The sequence below is a fragment of the Melospiza melodia genome, chromosome 6 (genome assembly GCF_035770615.1).
Source record: "Melospiza melodia melodia isolate bMelMel2 chromosome 6, bMelMel2.pri, whole genome shotgun sequence".
Classification (NCBI taxonomy): Eukaryota; Metazoa; Chordata; class Aves; order Passeriformes; family Passerellidae; genus Melospiza; species Melospiza melodia.
In genome coordinates, this window is record NC_086199.1 from 74,506,284 (window position 1) to 74,523,229 (window position 16,946).

The following is a 16,946-nucleotide window of genomic DNA, read 5'->3' on the forward strand; positions in this document are numbered from 1 at the left end:
CCGCGGCTCCGCCGCTCGCTCCCATCCTCCGGCGGCCGCCGCTCCTCCTCCCTCGCCCCGCCGCCCGCGGGGCGCCCGCCTCCGCCCGCCCCCGCCGCCCGCCGTGGGCACCGCCGCCCCCCGCTCCGCTGCGACCCCTGCCCAGCGCAGCGCAGCGCGGCGGGGGCGAGCCTCGGGCGTGGGGATGCGCCGGCTCCGCTCACCGCTCACCGCTCACCGCTCACCGCTCACCGCTCACCGCGCCGGCCCGGCAAGGGGCGAGCGTACGCCGGGACCCTCAGCGCCCCGGACTGGCTGACCCCACGGACCCCTGCCCGCCGTCCTGCTTTCCCTGAGACTGAGCTCACTCCAGCCCCCACAGCCGGCTCCCTTCTGCCCTCCTGTGCCTTGCCCCCCCGTACCTGAGGGTATCGCCTCCCTGTCGGCAGGCTGGGATTCCATCTCCAACATTCCCCTCCTCATCCCCTTTTCCCAGCTCCATCTCCTCTCCCAGATCCCACCAGTGGCCATTCACCATCAACACCTGTTCAGGGTCCCTCGAAGTGTTTCGGTGTGTATACTCTGTATCACTGGGCAAAGAAGTGCCAGACCATGAAATCTCCTGTGTGCTCTGCATCAGAGTAGCAGAAGCCAAGGACCGGTAACTGCCCTGGCACCAGTAACTCAGGGATTTTGATTTTCCTGAAACAGATTTTCCAATGTGCTGCTGAAAAATGGGTCGATGCTCATTGATGCCTAGAACATGTCCTGGTTTGGGGGTATCAGTGGAGAGTGACTCTCCTGCTGCAGACCAGCAGCAGAAAAACTGTGTGGAGCATGAGGCATTGTTTTGTTAGGCCTAACACCATGTCTGCATTGAATATTAGAACAGTTGGATGTATTTAGGTGTACTGTTGTGCCAAGATATTTTGTAGGTCTTACCACAAAAACTAGAGGATGGATGAAAAAACCACAGTGTATTTTTTTTTCCTCAATAATATATAGGGATGCATCTTTTCATTACCCATGCAACTCTTACATGATAATGCTGCAGCTGTGGTGCAATGTGTTCAAGCTTCTCCCTGCAACCATGAGAACATTTTAAAATTGAGACTTGAGTTTTTCTTTGGGGTATGTACAGCGTACTGTGGTGTAGGTGTTGCAGTGCTGGACAAACTGGGATAGCTGTGTGGCATAGCTCCATGTAAATGTATTAATGCAGGTCTGGGACCAGTGCTTGGATAATTCCTTGTTAGCAGGGCCAATGAGTTGTGCTTTATGCATTGGTAATGTTAGTCCCTGCTGCTAAGTTTCTGGACCTTGTTTAGGTTTGGTCACAGTGTAGGACAGACAGTTGTCTACTCACTTGAATCCAAAAGCCAGAGCCACAAGGAGAAGCAAATAGCATCACACTGATTGTGATAGAAGTACAATTTTGAAAATGCTTTCACAAGGGAAATTATAGCTAAGGCATTCAGCAGTGATTACATGATTTCAAGTGCTTTCATTTCCAGGTGCCCTACTAGCTACATCTTCAAGAAATCTTACTTTATGAAAATGGATGCTCAGCATTTCCAGGTACCTCAAGCCAAGAGTGAGATAAATTACTTATAAATCCTGCTCAAAGTACATGTGATCTAAAATCAGGAAATCCTGGGGGGCGGGTGTGGTGGTGGTGGATATTAGTCACAGTAGCTAGAGTGGAATTGATGTGTGGAACCTAAATATTAAGGAAGGAAAATTCCTGTTGGGACATTGTTTTGATCTGACTGCTAGTCATATTACACAAAGTTTAAGTAATTTCAGAGGTTTCATTGTACCATTATTGATTGCTGCTTGGGAGAATTCACAAGGACAACATATATCTCTTGTGCTGGAACACTGACTTTGCCAGAGGAAAGGAGATTGCCACAGAGGATTAATTGCTCAGATCTGAGCACCTGCAGAAGCTATCGAAGAAGGAACTGTTTTCTTGGAGGGTGATGTAGCAAAGTGACATTGGGAGTAGTTGCTTCCCCTTTTCAGCATTTTCCTGAGCCCATGGAGTTACATGGCATAGGGGGCACTAAGACATAAGTGACTTTTTCTCCTCTTCCACCCCCTCTGTTCAAGGGATCTTTGCGGTGTCTTCCTTTAGTTACAGATCAACAGTGGTAGTCTGAAACAAACTATGAAAAGTGTAAGTTTTTTTACAGAAGAGTTTGGCAGTGGCCACTGGCATTGTGGGTGCAGATCTGGTCAGAAATGGTCACAGAATAGTGATAAAACTGGGTGGTCCTTGCATTATGAACTATACTGAATATACCAAACTGTGGCTTAGTCCCAAATTCTGCCTAAGCACCCAAATGAGTTTTCCACCTTGTAGTTCTTGCAGAAATGTCCAAACTCTCTTCCTGACATTGTTGGTGCCTATAAGGATGAATGCCACAAGCTTGTAAATCCCAAAACAGACCATAACAGAAATGTCTGAATGGTTGCTGTTTATTTGCCAGCTTAGACCCTTTGTTGATATCAAAGAGTATCAGGGAGATTCTCTGGATCTCTCAGCCAGAGAATTCAAACCTGCCATAAGATGTGCAGGATGACTGGCAAAGGTCAGTTTAGTCCACCAGATCCTTCTTCCTGGAGAGGAGTTAAGTAGTGTAGGCTGTACTAAAATATTTAGGAAACATCACACAGACATAGGGTCACCACACTGACCACAGCATAAGGGACTGCTTTTGTACGTTTGTTTGCTTTTAAAGAGGAATGTGGTGCTTGGAGGAAAACATGAGAAGCTGTCACCTGTGACAGTGGTCACACGGGTTTTCAGGTGAGGGAAGAGAGGAGAATGTTGACTCTTATGTTTCAGAAGGCTCGATTTATTATTTTATGATATATGTTACATTATAACTACACTAACAAGAATAAAAGGAAAAGTTTCATCTCAGAAGGCTAGCTCAGCTAAGAATAGAAAGGAATGAATAATAAAGGTTTGTGTCTCAGAGAGAGAGTCTAAGCTAACTGGGCAGTGGTTGGCATTAATTGTAAACATCCAGGATTGGCCAATCACAGATGTGCCTGTTGCATTCCACAGCAGCAGATAACCATTGTTTACATTCTGTTACTGAAGCTTTTCAGCTTCTCAGCAGGAAAAATCCTAATGATAGGATTTTCATGAAAAGATGTCTGCGACAGTCACCTTTCCAAGACAGACAAGATTTGTGCTGGAGAGATATCTCACATTTCATTTAACATATGATGTGATGTTCAGGTCTAGATTTCAGCTGTCTCAGGCCCACTAGACTGCCCATACAGTCTTGCCAGTGAATATCACCTTTAGTGATATTCAGCTTGAAAACATGATAGGAACCTGAAAGCATCAGAAAGAGTTAGTTTATATATAATATTGATGCACTGAACTGTGAAATAAAGCATACATACATTCAGATAAAATGAAGCCAGTTTGCAGTCATTACTTGTGTGCCATGAGATGAGGTCATGGTATTGGTCATTATTTGCTGTTGTGCCTGTGTTTAGCCCAATGGTGAGGGAGTTTCTGACCATAGAAGCAGAACACACTTATCTCTCCCATTCTGTAATAGATGGGGTGTACCTGTCTATCTGGATGCCCCCAGGTGCTGTGAGTATCCAAAAGTGCCTGAGTGTGCCTGTCTCTCCTCCTCTGCACTGAGCTTTCCTTAGCATGTTCCAAAAGCATACACTTGCATTGCTTAATTATTATTAATAGAAGTATTATGCAGCGGTCACATGCTTCATAGGATATTTTAGGATCTGTGACTCACTGAACCATAATTTCCTGTTCACAGGTTACCTGAAGAAAATTGTCTTTTTGGAGTCCTATTCTTGGCTGGAAGATGTGGGGGAAATGGTAAATATTGTGAAAAATATTGGATCTTACATCTCTGTGAGCTGTCCCAGCCTTCCTGCAGCTACAATTGCTTCTGCCTGCACATAAGACAATTAATTTACAGGCATATGGAACAGATTCTCTGCATTTCAGGATACTTCTGTAAGGAAATTGGAAAGGTTCCTGAGACAGTTGAGGAGGCTGGGCACTTGGGCTCTGGTGGGGCATTGAAAGGCTGGAGAATCTTTCCAATTCTTTCCTATGAAGAGAGACTGAGGGAGTTGAGGTTGTTCAGCCTGGAGAAAAGAAGGCTTGGAGGGAGGGACTTTATCGTAGCCTTTCAGTACCTAAAGGGGGCTAGAAGAGAGTTGGAGAGGGACTTTTAACAAGGGCAGGTAGTGTTATGACATGGGGGGGTGGCTTCAAACTGAAAGAGGGTACATTTATTGGACATTAAGACTTTTTTTTTTTTTTATGAGGGGAATGAGGCACAAGAACAGATTGCCCAGAGAAGCTTCTAGAGAACACATCCCTAGGAGTGTTAAAGGCCAAGCTGGATGGAGCTTTGAGCAACTTGGGCTAGTGGAAGTTGTCCATGCCCATGGCAGGTAGGTTGGAACAAGGTGATCTTTAAGGTTCCTTCCAACCCAAACCATTCTATGATTCTTCTAGGTGGATGTGAATCCACTGTAGCATTTATGCTGTTAGGTAAGCTTTTTATAAATTGGAACTCTAAAAGTTGCTGTGAGGAAGCAAGTTTATATATATTGAAACCAGGTATCAATTTGGAAAGCAGTATAGCATGTAAGACCTCAGTCCAGTTTTTGTGCATTCATTCTTGATGATGGGACTGTTTGCTATGTGAGAGTTGTTTCATCAAATCCTTCCTGCCAAAGCACAAGCCTCACCTATTTCCTATTGTGATGAAAATGGTGTCAATCCCCTGTGAACAGAAGAGATCCCTCATTGCCTTAATTCAACTGCAGAATTCTCAAACAGCGCAAGCTTCCAGCATATGCAGCTGCTGCTGCTGCTACAGTCTGTCACCAACTTAGTCAATCATCCATTATTTATTTCCAAACTGTATGTAAAGCTCTGCAGCATAGCCTTTTATGTCCATATACAGGGGAAAGAAGAGAAAGAACTTCTGAAAGGCCAGGAGAACAAAAACAGAGAAGCCTCTGAAATCCTTTGTTGGGGAAATTTTCTTATGTAGTTGTATCCAAGGAATAGAAGAAAGGGAAATAAAATCACATTTAATAACACCTTGGTACAAATATCTGTGATCTCTCTATATCATTTGTTGCAGTCAAAAATTCCTTTTTAAAGATGAGATCCTTTGTTTACAAGTGTCCATCAAATGCAACACACTTAGAGAGTATTGTGCATGTCTTCTTCTACAGTCTGCATTCTGTGTTGGGTCAGTTCATCCTGCAGGCTGTTTGATGCCTGCTGCCTGCCTGGTTGAGAATGGTTAATCAGGACTACAATGAATCTCCCAGGAATAGTACACAATCAAGGAAGAACAGCCCACAGAAAATGTTTGCAGGCAAATAAGAGAGTCTCCATGACAAGCCGTTGCACGTGTGTGTATATGAGTAGCATCTTTGTCACAAAAAATGCTTGCTGACAATAGTAAGAGGTGGATGGTGAAACAGAGCAGCTGTTCAGAATTAAAACAACTGTTCCAAGTTCTGGTTTTAGCATTCTGGGTTATTTCCTTCTTTTTCATAAATGCGGTAACAAATTGCTTACTAAGAAGTTTGCCCATGAACACAAGACAGGTCAAATCACAACAATTTAACATCATTCCCAGTGTTTCTTTTGCACTTTAATTAAAAGTGAGTACTCTGATTTGTAGAACAATCATACTGGAAGGAAATGATGCAAAAAAAAAAGTTTGAAAAACACTTTTAACCTCTTAAAATCAGATGTTGACATCCCATCTACAGGCTACAGCTAGAATCTCTCAAGCAAACTCCAGTGTCCTGGGTAGCTCTTGCACTTTATACTCAGGCTGGACAAAAAAAAAACAGCAGAAAGGTTGATTCCTCTGTTGTGTGTGAAAAAGAGTAGCTCTGGAAAAAATCACATCCAGATCTTGCTTATCAGACAGATATTGAGAATCACAAAACAGGCACTCCCATATCTTTCAGCCCTCATTCTTCCTCTGTCTTATCTTCCAGCATCCAAAGCTGTCCTGATTCTGGAGGCCCATCTACTGTGGGGCAAAGGGGTGTGATGTGAGGTTTTTGAGTTAGCAGTGACCTAGATCTGACTTGAGAACAATGCTTTTTCTGAGACCCTAAGGAAGCAGACCCTCATTCCACTGTCAGTTGCTACGGCCCCAGGAAGGCTTACAGAACTGCCTAATGCTACAGCACAGCATTACGGGCTCGAGTTACTGCACATCAGCTGTTCCACCAGCCTGGCAGGATGCCTGTTCCAACCCTCCATGGAGGTGAAGGCACTCATTCCCATAATGCTGAAAGACTGCATATTGAGCAGCATCAGTGGGGAATAAGAGACTTCATAGAAGCAGTTACTGCAGGTCTGTTTGTGTCTGGCATCCTCCTATTGCCCAGGTAAATGGCACATAGTTCAATGTTAGTAAAGATCACTTAGCTCCAAGAGTGACCAGGTGACACTTGGTGTTCAGATCTGTACAGGAGTACAAAATAAGTCACTCAGATTTCAGTCTGATGAAGCAGTATGTGAGTGTAACTGGAAACTAAATTACTGAACAACACAAAAAAGAATCCTAAAATGCACTGACTCCCCATGAACTTTGAATTGCTGGTACTCTGAAGAGAAACGCCATCCAATGGTCACCAGTAGTAAAGCATGCTCAGTTTGTGTTTCCACATTAGGACTGTTGCCTGGTCTTTACACCATGCTTACATCTTCAGGATCAAGCAGTGATTGCAACTGCATTCTAAGATAAGTGCATATTTATCATTACTTGCCCATTACCCGAAGAGCTCACACCTGCACCCTTGGGTTCAACTTGCACATACAGCAGTAAATCATAGAGCTGAATTCTTCCATGGTAGCATAAAGGCATACACCAAAAGTGCATCTAACTGCCTCTAAGCTGGAAAAACCCTCTGTCTCTTAGTTTTGTGGCTTAGTCGTTTTTTATGAGATTAAAAATGACACATGGGAGCAAATGGAAATGCTTGTGCTTCTAATTGCTTGCTGTGTGTGAGACACAGCTATTCCCAACTTCAGCTGTACTGCAAGAGGAGAACTACGAGCAGTAATTTTACAGAGCAAGCAGACCTGCTAGAGAAGTGTCTGCTTTTTTAATATCTGGTCTGGCAGTGTGCGAAGGAGTTAAGATCTCACAACAAACAGATTGTCTGGAAAGTTCCTAGTTTGGCAATTTCTTTGAAAACCAGAGCTTACAAGAATTGTCTTGCATTACCCATCCATTTTCATTGTCTTATGTCATGACACAGTCTTCACTAAGGTAATGGTTCAATGCCTACTAACTTTGTCATTCCTGAGGGGTACCAAACCCTGGCCTCTTGGAAGGCTCTTGCTGTGCTAGAAATACTTGATTGGGCTGATGTCAAAGAGAGAATTTTTGCTGTTTTCCTGTCTGGTCTCAAAAGTTCCTGCAAATTGTTGATGGTGTTTAGAATGGCCTCTGAGGAGAAACAGGCTATTTCAGGAAGTGTGGCTGACGATACAGTTAATGGTACTGTCCCCTAAGAGAGCACTTAGCCACTCTGTTGGCAGACTGGCAGGCCCTGCAGCTCAGATAGCGGTGCTATCCTTGGAAGAGAGGTGAGACAAAGGTGTTTTATGGTCCTGACCTTTAACATGCCTGTGCTGTTACTGAGTTTGAAGGGTAAACTGCAGGGCCTGGGTCAAATTTCAGTGTAAATGCATTTGTACTTGCTTTTCCAGTTGGATGTAGTTATTCTGCTTGCTTCTCTCTCTGTCTCCTAATATGCTGAGTGTGCTGCAATGCACAGCTAAGCAGATGGCTCACTTCATCCTAGAGACAGATCCATTTCTGAGCACGGGGATACTTGTATCTAAAGAAGCGCTCAAATGAAACCATTTGAGTAAAAGCTGCATGGAGATAGTTAAGCTCATTTACCACATATATGGGTGATTTGCTTACAAGAAAAAGGAAGAAAAACTGTAAAAGAGGAGTGCTTCTTGCTGTATCTCCAACATTTGTCCTGCAGCATATGGGGTTTTCCTGAGGATGTGCATTCCCAGATTTCCTACAAACAAATTTGTGAGGTCTGGTGAGCACAAAGCCTCAGGCAGTGTGGTCACAGACTTACCATCTGTGTGCAATCCCAGTAGCATCAGCACTGCAGTTTATGTGAGGTTCTCATCTTTCAAATTTTGTTACAAAAATGGTTCTGTTCCCCATCCAGACAGCTTTCCAGGCCAGGCCTCATCTTCCAGGACACTGCAGTGATGGAAGGTGGCCAGCATTGTGTGGTATCAGTATAACGGTGTGTTACTGAGAGCTTAAATCATCTCTGAGTGAGGGAACATCATTGCTTCATCCTGCAAAGAAAAGAGAAATTCTAATGGATCTTGATGTGTGAAAGACTTTCAAACTCATTTAGTTGGTCCATGTAATATTGCCAATGTAAGATCTCAAGTGTGGACACGTAGAGATTAGTACTATCCCTATTTAATCGAAGCTCACTGAGGAGTTCACTGCAGAAAATTTATTTAGTGGTTCCTGCAACACACTGTCTTTGCATTGGTAGGCTGTTTGAAAGGTATTTCTTTCCCCATAAGCTGTCGTGCACAGCTTACATTAGTGATATTGCCCTGAGGAGAGTCAGATGAGCAATCCTTATGGACCTACTTGTCTGTGCACACCTGTCACAATAATTTCTTAGCCCTGAGCAGGAGGAGTGTCGTGGCAGCTCAGGAAATAAAGATTTCCTTGCATTGAGGAGACTGAATAGAATCAAAAGGGACTATTTTCCTCCAAAATGAAAATATTGGTATTAATATATATCTTTTTATCATTGACTGTGCCTCTACTTGATTTTCTGATTGCATGTCCTGTCAGCTAACCACCCAATGACGGCAGTATCCTCACTTCATTTAATTCTTAACCCACTGGTTTTCAAGTAAGTATGGTTTGTTTATGAGGACCAACCTAGGTTAATCTCTCATTGGGCTGTTGCCTTCCTTCATAAAGTTGTACAATTATTTGACTGTTTTCATCACAGTTCTAGGCTTAAAAATACCAGTACTAAAAAATGCAGGGTAGTTAGAATAATAAGCTATGCTTGACCTTATTAGCAAGATTGCTTATTCTGTACTGGGAAGCTTTAGGAATTTTGTAAATTGTACTGAATAAATTAGATTAAAGAGGACTATGGAACAGATAAACATGTGCATTTAAAAAATGAAATTTATATAGAAAGAAAAATCTGGGATGAATGCAGCTTTCTATGTCTACTTTTATAAATGTTCAAAGACAGAGGAGACATTTGATCTGCCATAAAAGCCAGTATGGATGAGAAAGTAGAAAACCCATGAGTGACACAAAAATTCCGGCTACTGCTTCTGTGTCCTTGATACTCACCTGAGAATCAGTTTGGAGTGATCAATTATTCTGCCCAGAATAGAGTCCAAGGTTTCATCTTGAAGGCTAGTAAGTCATTAGCCATATAATGTTCCTCTCCACTCACCCTTCCTTTTTAGGAAGGAAGAATAACATTGAGTTGAATAGATGGATAATATGGATGGAAAATATTCTCCAGTAATCTTGGAGCTAAAATCTGGAAGATACTGATTTCACCACAGGTCTGATAGTAGATTTACAAAGGCAAGAAAACTCATTTAACCTACACTTCCTTAAATTCAAATCTTGTTATGACTTGGAAATAAAAAAAATAACATAGAGACTTGGTAAGTGTCAGACACTAAACAAGGATTATTTTGGGGCTGTACAACTGTATAAGTCTGCATAACTAGGTAAGGCTTAAGCTGTCCTGTCTCAGTACAAAGCCCCAGCTGATTATGTAAGGACATTTCCTGCTGGGCAGAAATGCAATTTCCCACAGATGCAATTTTTTACAGATGCAGCACTCTACATGTGAACAAAAAACACTTTGCTGCTCCTTTGTTCCATACTGGGGAAGCCCACCCTGGAGAAACAGCCCTATTGATGAAGGGTGATCATTGCCCTGCCTTATGTTTTTTTCCCTTGGACAACAGTATACGTATGCTTCATGGCACTGAATCAAGCTGTGAAGGACAGTCATGTGGTGTATGCTGATGGCAAATGTAAATTTTTGACAGATTTGTAGGTCATACAGTTTGTCTGTATTCATCTCCTGATGTTCCTATTACCATTATTTATCACTGCATTACGATAGCTTCTGAGTCCCAGTGCAGCCCCATTGTGCTAAGTACTATAGAAAGACATTTCTGCCTTTGCTGGTTTAGCTTCACTCCAGTAGATCAGCTATATTAATGTATCTCCTGCCTTGCTACTCTAATTTTCTCCTGTTCAACAAAAGGAATGTTTAAAACACTGGGGAGAAGAGACTGGAGGAAAGATAATTTGATTTTTAATCCATGAGCATCTTGGTCTACTCTCTATTGCACCAATAGAAAAACATGACTAGTTCTTTGCTGGATGTGCAAATATCCCAGCAAATACCATGTTCTGCAAGTTGCCACATACCTGCTGACTTCAGTATGATCTGCAAAGTCGAGAGGTGTTCTGGCTCTTTCCATTATACAGACAAGGCTCTGGTATCAGTCTGGGTTCATCACTTGTTTGCAGCAGATGCTGAATCTCTGTGGTGTGAGCTTAATTAATTTAACCTACTCTTTCCTACCAAAGCCTGGTGTAAAGTATTTACAGCTGGCTCACTCTTGGCTGATGTGGTTGAGAGAATATCCAAGATGGAGGATTTTCACATGCGCAAAAATGTCCTGGACTGTGCTCTCCTTCTAAGCTACTTGGTACCAGCTTTGCACATCCTGAGCTCAGGGTCTCAAGTACAGGCTCTGGACGTTTCTGTGAAGTGGCATAGCAGCTCTGATCTCAGTCTCTGATGATGCACAGTGCAGCACCAGCATAATGGGCTGATACTCTTCTGATACCCAAGGGATCTACCTTGCTTCTTTGGGACCCTACTGAAGCAAAGTATAAGATAACCTGTATTTGGGTAGAGAAATCTGTAATTTTTAAATGTGGCCTGTGATAGAAATTGTTAGTCCTGCATTAGAAGGGATAGATCCTTCTAAGAGTGGGATTTCTCTATAAATTGTAGATATCAGAGCCCATGTTGATCACCAATTCACTAGTAATTTCCTACTCCATAGAGGACCTTGCACCTTAGAGGCCATAGGGCAACAAAGTGAAGGCTGTAATGATGCTCTCTGCAGACACTTCTGAAGGCAAGGGAAAAAGAACACACACCTTCCCAGCCACATTTGCAGTGACCAAGGAAATCCCCTCTCTGGAAATACCTTGATCAGACTAAGCAGTCAAAAGGCCACGTAGCTGTTGAGATGAAAGACCCCCATAAACTCATGCCACCTCTACCAAACTGGGTATGTCGCCTTTCCTCTCTCTAAAACAGTGTCCAATTACCTTTGATATATGCAGTATTATCCAGCAGGGAAGGAACACTTTGTTATAGATCATTTTTCACAGGCCCAGCAAAGAGGTGACATTGCCCAGCTTAGACGTGAGTGTAAAATTCCCGCTCGCTCCGGACCCAGGGATGAGCAGCCCTGGCTGTGCAGCCATAACCTGGACTCAACACTTGGGCCTCTTGCCTGCATTCAGCTTTGGATAGTGTGGAGGCACTAGAAGGAGAACAGTGCAGCCAGGATGTAAATAATATGTTTTTTTCAGTACCTGTTGAGGTGGGGACACATAAAATTTCTCTGAAGGAAGCAAAGGTATTAGAGTTAACAGGCAACCAACACCAGTAAAAAGATAGCTGGGAAAAAGAACTCCAGTTAAGGACCTGCCCAGCCCATTGGGTACCTGAGACAAGTGATGAAGTGTGCACACTAAGATTTAATGGTAGGTGAGGATATCTGTTTTAGAGAGATGGAAGGTGCAGAGAAAAAGCATTTGTGCCTCAATGGACAGAGCAGAAATGAAAATTCTTCACTGAAGTGAAACAAACCCCTTTTAGCATCATGAGGCCTGCAGTTGTTGAAGCAGAGATATTGCTAGACAGTTTCATAATGTTCTGCCACCATTGCTGCTTGATGGATTTTATAGCTCTGTCCAATCTTGAAATATAGAAATTGTTTCTTTTCACTTCCTGATCTGGTCAGTCTGTCCAGGTTTTGCATCCTCCCACTGGGAAGCACAGGGCTCACTGCCAAACTGAAACCCTCTGTTTTTCAATAGAAAATACAGTAAATCAGGAAAATAAATCTTGATTTCTTCATCAGACTAGAGAGACTCTATTTTATTAAACAACTCTTTCAGATCAGGCAAATGCCTGACTTAAAGGCATAAAAATCAAGGATTTTGCAATTTGGCCATATTTGGGGTTACAATACACAGTAAAATGATGGCATTCAAAGCTTACTGAGAGGTATCTACCAAATGCTAAGGCTGTGGTGCAATCCAGATATTGGGAATATTAGATTGCTAGACATGTGCAATAAGCAGGGTGTATGGTGAGAAGATTGTTTTGCTCTTTTCCCTTTCCCTGTCCTGGGCAAGCCTTCATTGTCAGCAGACACTGTTTGCTTGGTGGCAGTGAGGGGGCCACGGCTGTACTCCAGGGCCCTGCTCTGCCCTTTGGAAACTGGGGGGAAATAAATCACTGATTCAATAACCAGTCAACAGCTAACATCCAGCTAACAAATGGACACAAGTAGAGCTGTGTGGGATGGAGGCCGTGCTCCAGAATTGCCTGACAGCTTCATCTGCCTCTTGCTGGATATTGGCCTGCTTGTGACCTGTGAAGCTCTGGGGACATGGGGCAGTTTCTGCTTCTCCCACCAGTCCCCTCAGGGCGATCCAACACCTGTAGATTGTACTTGCTGCATCCTTCTTTGTCATGGGCTTTTGCGTTGACAAAGCCAATGCAGCAGCAGAGATGCTAAGGTCAGAGATGTCTGCAGAGACACAAAAGTCAGCATCTGCAGTTGCTGGGTTTAATACATGATCATATGCAAGATGACATTGTTTGTGCTCCTTTGCTTGGAAGCTCATTTCCCCTCCTGCCTGCAGTTGTTAGCAGCCATGTGGCATCCTGACATTTCATCTTTATTAACTTCTTGACAGATAGCCTTTTGGAGCTTACTGGGAGATTAATTGTTTTCAGGAAGCTTTTAGACTGTTAGCAAGGTTTCATCTTTTCTTTCCCCATTCTTTCAAGCAGGAGACTCTAATAAAGCACTATGAGATGTATTTAAATGCTCTGAGGATGCCAGGAACATAACTCCTAGTGTCCCCCAGTTCCTCTGCTCTTTGCAGCCCAGAGCTGAGAGAACAAGGGATTGGGGGGGAAAGGACACAGTTTTGGGAAGGGCACTGGCTGCAGCCATCTTTGCAGCCACTTTAGTTAGATTTTCCCAGTGGCATTTTTCCAGGGAAAAAAAAAAAAAAAAAGAACTTACAAGCCTGGCTATTTTTTATTATAGTCAATGCATATGATTAGCAGTATTTATAAAAACTGTGCAGAAAACAGCATCTCAGGAAAAGGAAAAGAACATGCAGATGCACTGAGCAAAAGGAGAAATTAGCAGACTTTGAAGTCAGCAAAAGTGCCTGATTAAGGATTTAAAAATCAGAATTTTGCAATTTGGCTGTGCTGTGGGTTTCTAAAGCATAATTCAGTGATGGCTTTTGAGGCCTATGGAAGCTATTTTGTAAATGACTGCATGTGTAATGCCATCTGAAGATACCAGCAACATAAGTGTTTTCAGGGTGGAAAGAGAGAAACTTCACAAGCAAAAATGTTAAAACAGAATATGGGTGATGAACTCATGACAGCCCCCTCAAATATTTCCTTTCCCTCCTTACACATTTTGTGATTTCAGCATTTTCTTTGCATTGCCCATACATTTCTCTTTCTGTTTTGTTTACATGCCTTTCCCTCAAGCCATGAGATAAGGATTTAAAGGAATATTTTCCCATTCCTATTTATTATAAACCAGTAGCAAATTGCTCATTTCATAAATAATTCAAGCCCAGCAATTTTTCATTAGCATAAGAATTTAAATTTCCCTTGTGCTTCATTGCAGAACTAGATTTAACGGAACATAAAATGGGACTTGGAGATATCTGCTATTAATCTGTGAGTTCAAATGCAGGTGGGCAGAATCTGAGGTGCTGTGATGATATCCTTGTTCAGTAGCCTCTATTGTGTTTTGGTAACCACCCCCAGCTTAATGATAAGGCTTGATAAACAATTCTTTTCACCTGATGGCATATAGCTAGCTTATTGTTCAGTCTCTGCAGACTGTTAGAAATGTGCACAGAGATGGTTTTCCATCCTTTTTTAGACGTAGTCCTCTCAGTTTAGCTGTGCTTATTTGTGACTATAAAGGGACTCCTTCGTAGTCTCCCTGCTGTACCCAAAACGTGGCTTGGAGGACTCAGCACTAACAATCCTGCATCCACTGGAGATAGCAAACATTGTAAATTAGGGACAGTCTTCTCTGTTACACATAGGGGAGCATAGTAGCATGAGATTCCTCATTAGCTCTGACCATAGATATACAGAAAAATAATCCACTGCAGGGAGAGTGACACTAAATGACACCTGAACACCAGGACTTGAAAAGGTGTCAGTTTTTATCCAAGTGTTTTATGCATTTTTAAAGCACACAAATGGAATGAATATATCTAAATATTCATTGCTTAAGGTGCCTTTCTCTGACATCAAAAGCTGTGTGCATAAATTCCTGATTTTATGTGATAGCTGTCATTATCTCTCCATCTGTAATCCACACCTCCTGCTAAGAGGGACAGAACTCCCATGCTCATTAGGACGCTCCCTTTAGAGGAAGCCAAGTGAAAAAGTCCTCGTCTTTTATGCTATAGCAGGAGGTGAAAATGTTACCAGATTAACAATTCTTTCCAGCAGTGCTTTGGCTAGTCTCACCATGTAATTGAAAATTCATTGTAAGCAATCAAGCCTCATAATTTTCCACCCAGTAATCTTTACTTTTCAGCCCCTTGCTCATCTGAAGACATACTTGCTAAGGAGACGTGCAGAGTCAGCAGGAAAGATGGGCAACATGAATAATTAAAATAGAGGTCAAGTTTACATTTGCTACTGAAAAGAAATGGTTTGCACAAAAATAGAATGAAACAGGGCATCAGAGATGCTCCAGAAGGATGGCTGTCATGTCTGGTGGCATTTTTCCCTCCAGGAGGATAGTTCATGACAGCATCATAGAGGTATTTGGTTTAGAATGGCAACCTATCATAGTATGATTTTGAAACGTTCTGGTGTGGATAACACTAGAGAAATGTGTTTGGCAAAGGTAGAAACTGCTAACCAGTAGCAGCTAACTAATGAATGGGGATCTGCAGTGTGCACACATGAGAATTACCCCATGGGAAAGAACATATTACACAAAATATTATCTCAGTGACAAAGGCAAGGACCCAGGAATAATGAAATTGAAAAAAGAAAAATTCAAGTTAGATTAAATTTTTAATCTATTTAAATCTACTTAATGCTATAAAATGACACCAAGTACTCTGTTTTCATGGCTTTCTCCTGAATTCAGTACTACAGCTGGACAGTGCACTTCTGTTCAGTACTTTTTCTTCCACTGTTCAATATTTTTTATTTATTTTTACTTACTTTGCCAATTAAACAAATCTTCTTTTGAAAAAAAGATAAATTTTCTCAGAACACTTACCATCCCACCCTCATATTTTTGCAGTTAATATTAAATTTATTTTCATGAACCACTCAGAGCCAAGGGCCCTGTTATCACCTGCCTTGTAGAGATGCAGCTGTGAGGCACTGAGATTACAAAAAACTGATTTTGAATAATAAACTGTGAGAGATTTTAGAGACCTTACCTTCTCAGTGTGCAGAGAATTACAAAACACACAAAGTATGACCAGCATTACTTTATGTGTATTGAGGGTTCAGCATGTCTATATATCTGAGTCTGAAAAAACTTCATTAATCTAATCCATGACTGTACTACAGGCAAGACTAGAGTCCAGTTTTCCAAATCATCATTTTACTGTCTGACCTTGTCACTTCCTGTAACCTTCACTTGGTACCTTCACATCTTTCAACACCTGAAACATGTAAAGCAGGTGTTTTGCAGGCACCTCTTCTTGACAGAAAACAATCCAAGAATATTCACAAATAATACAGTGACTTTAACATATTGAATGAGATAGGAATCCTGGGAAGAAAAAAATAAAAGAGTATGTGGTTTTGCAATTACAGTCTGTCTCCTAATGCATTAGTATGAGAGGACTGAATAGAGAACAAATAAGCAGCATGGTCTCTCTTTTGCTCTAACTTCTGGATTGCTCTCTTACAATAATAATATTCCTTTCCTGTACTTCATACACAGTAAAGTAATTCCTATACTTTTTTCACACAGGCCTCTAATGGAAGGGCAAGAGATTCCATCATCAATTACGATCATGTGCCATCAGCAAGGTGATAACTCAGGCTCTCTTAGACTCTGCTACTGCCAGCAAGGGGATGGCTGATCTTGGCAGCAAAGGCTCAGGCACAGTGAGTCCCTGGAGGTACAGCTAGCATGACATGGGGGTGTTGGACACTCTGTACAGCAGATTGGCAGACTGTAGTTGTCAATCTAAATAAGGAGCTTATTAATCTTCAGGTTTTTGTATATTCCTCCGCCGACTGAGTGTTGTTTTTCACTCTATAAATGACTGATGACTGACGATTTCACTTAAGAGTCAAAATGCCAAGGACCATACCTCAGGACTGGGACCATAACATCTATTATTCCCATATGGCTAACTAAATTAGGGCTACCCCAGCCAGCTCAAGCTGGATAGATGTGATGCTGAGCAGCAGCCTGTGGCCCACATCTCTTTCACTTTGAAAGTGACCGGCAAATATCAGCGGGCCAAGGTCAGGTGAAAACGACTGCAAAACCCTGGTATCTCCCCTTTTGA

At 42.3% G+C, this 16,946-nt stretch overlaps 1 long non-coding RNA gene across 2 annotated transcripts; it reads left to right on the forward strand.

Annotated features, from left to right (window-relative positions):
• The first annotated feature begins 366 nt into the window (after nt 1-366).
• Nucleotides 367-16,525, forward strand: LOC134419879 (uncharacterized). 2 transcript variants are annotated; one of them, XR_010028190.1, is made up of 4 exons: nt 367-1,557; nt 3,789-3,850; nt 4,309-4,437; nt 16,400-16,525. It is a non-coding gene; the product is annotated as an uncharacterized LOC134419879 (long non-coding RNA). The 2 variants fall into 2 exon arrangements; XR_010028189.1 differs by lacking the exon at nt 16,400-16,525 and adding an exon at nt 4,956-5,175.
• Nucleotides 16,526-16,946: the final 421 nt, after the last annotated feature.